Genomic DNA, 2,897 nt, shown 5'->3' on the forward strand with positions numbered 1-2,897 from the left:
TTGGCGATACGATATGAAGATCTCCTCCCATTGTAACCGACTCTGTGTAACCCTAGCTCTCTCCGGTGTCTATATAAACCGGAGAGTTTTAGTCCGTAGGACGAACGACAATCATACCATAGGCTAGCTTCTAGGGTTTAGCCTCTCTGATCTCGTGGTAGATCAACTCTTGTACTACCCATATCATCAATATTAATCAAGCAGGAGTAGGGTTTTACCTCCACCGAGAGGGCCTGAACTTGGGTAAAAACATCGTGTCCCTTGTCTCCTATTACCATCCGCCTAGACGCACAGTTCGGGACCCCCTACCCGAGATCCACCGGTTTTGACACCGACAACTGTATTCAAACCAGTGTATATTGAAAAGTCCGGACACCTGTAGGGAGTGTTCGGCGTCGCGAGTTTGGCCTCATATGCATCAGCTCCGAATCATGTCTTTGGTCAATAGTTGGGTTGCCCGGCTCCTATGCTTACTACTTTATGTTCCGCTATATCGGCTAGGGTAGTAAACGGAGAACTACTGCGATTATGTCTTGGCTCGTCCGGATGAGCACCTCAGTAGAGAAACCCGAAAACCGACTGTCATGATGCGGCGAGAGCTGGTCAACCACTCGACGACTCATTGGAATCTTCGCGATTCCCTCCGTATTAAACAAAGGACCGTCCTTCTGGTCGCGTACGTACACACACCGTATTTGGATAACCGCGGACATACAAGGGGCTATATAGTATCCCCACCATCAAACTCCTTGTAACACCCCAGTGTAATGATGCTACAGTAACCCCTGGGGTTACGTTAATCTTTTTGCTAAACATGTGCCTGATCATTATTGTCTCATGTTCTTTCACATTCCAGTTGAATTCAAATTCAAATTCTGTGTGAAATTCAAAATTGCTCAAACATGAAAACTAAAATGTTCATCATGTGGCAAATATTCTTTTGACAATATTGGTGGTGGTCCAACTTTTTTTTGCAAATTGTTTAACTGGCCTAAAATAGCTATAACATAAAGTTGTTAAAAGAAAAGCAAAAGTCAAAACAAAAGCAAAAAAAGAGAAAAGGGGCTAGACCCCCTGGCCTCACCTTAGGCTTCGACCCACCCGAGCCAACTGGCCCATGCTAGGCCGGCCCACTCCCCCCTGTCGCCTTCCCCCTCCCCCACTGTGCGAGCGACCGCGCGCGCACGTCGCCGCCGAACCACCTCGCCGGCCACGCCGCTACAGGCGCCACTAAGAGGATAAGGGCGACGCCTCGAGCCCTCCCCCTCACCTACCGCCACATCCGCTCCTCCTGGATGCCTTGCCATTTCCCCCTTCTCTCTTCCTCGCTCGCTCACTCCCCTCTCTCTGACCCGAGTGCGCCCGCGGCCATCCTCCGTCGTCACCGTGGCCACCGGAGTCATATCATTCTCCTGACCTGTCCACCAGCACCGTCGACGTCTTCTCCCTCTTCCCCGCCCTCGCGTCCGAGCCGGGGGCCACTACATCGCCCGGATCGAGCCGATGACCGCTGTGGATTGCCGGAGCTCCTCCGCTCCGTCCCTCGCCAACTCCGTCGACCCGCTGCGCTCCTAAGCATCCAAGGGCCACCGTGAGCCGCATCGTAAGCCGCCGCACTGAACCCCTCTTCCCTTCCCCTCTCCGCACGAGTAGTTGTCGTCCCCCTTGCAACTGAGCTCGCTGCTGCCTGCGCTTGTCTCTGGCGTGGCCACGGTGACCTTTTGGTACCGTGCACGCCACCGCCGTGAACACCGCGTCGCGTAGAAAGCCCCAGCCCTTTTCGTATACTTGTTTGCGCGCCGCAGTGCCGTCCCCATCGAAGCCCGAACGCCACCACCGCCTCCACTCGTTGTCAGCACCGTTTCCAGCAGCTCCAGCTCCGGGCGGCCTCACCACGCGACGCGGCAGGCTCTCCTCGTTCGAACGCGCCCAACCGCGCCCGTGTTGGCCCCCTGTAGGGGAATCCCGACCGTCTCTAGCGTCGTGCCACCGCGGGAGAGGTCGCCGGAGCCTTCTCCAGCGCCCTGTCAACGTGGCCGGTCAGGGCCACCCCCTGGGTCACTCCAAGCGGGCCCCGTGGGCCCCTGTTAACTAAGTTGACTCAGTCAACTTTGTTGACTGGGCGTTCCTTGTCAATGACAGGCGGGCCCCACTCGCTAATTAACTTCAGTGTAATTTAAAATGTTTAATTAACCTAAGCAGCCGCTGACACCCGGGTCCCACACACTTAATTAACCTTTTTTAATTAAAATAAACTCTGTTAAGGCCTCTGTCTCTGCGAGGTGGGACCCATTGGTCAGTTTGACCTGGGCAGTGAGTTTGTTAACTGCTGACGTCATCCCACGCAATGCTGACATCATATTTCCTTTTCTATTCATTTAAATAATTCCAGAAATTGTTTTAATCTTTGAAAATTCATAGAAAATAAACCGTAACTCGGATGAAAATGTTTTCTACATGAAAGTTGCTCAGAAAAATCCAACGAATCCGAATACGCGGTTCGTTCATTTGTCACATTCCCCTAGCATGCTGAACATGGGACATTCCCCCTCCGGTCATCTGTTTGACACAGGTCCAGAACCGGGAAAACAATCCCGGTTGATTCACCCCTTCACCTTTATCGTGTAGCCATACGTTAGGTCACTTCCGGCACGGCATATTGCCACGTTATGCTTTGTGATGCTATGTTTGCTTTATATTTACTGTTTCTTCTCCCTCTTCTCCCCGGTAGACCCCGAGACCGATGCTGCCCCTGTGATCGACTACATCGACGATGACCCCTCCTTGCCAGAGCAACCAGGCAAGCCCCCCCCCCCTTTGATCATCCCGATATCGCCCATTCCATTCTCTCATGCTTGCATTAGATTTAGCTACTGTTATTGTTTGCTCTTATTCTG

This window comes from Triticum aestivum, chromosome 3B, assembly GCF_018294505.1.
Source record: "Triticum aestivum cultivar Chinese Spring chromosome 3B, IWGSC CS RefSeq v2.1, whole genome shotgun sequence".
Classification (NCBI taxonomy): Eukaryota; Viridiplantae; Streptophyta; class Magnoliopsida; order Poales; family Poaceae; genus Triticum; species Triticum aestivum.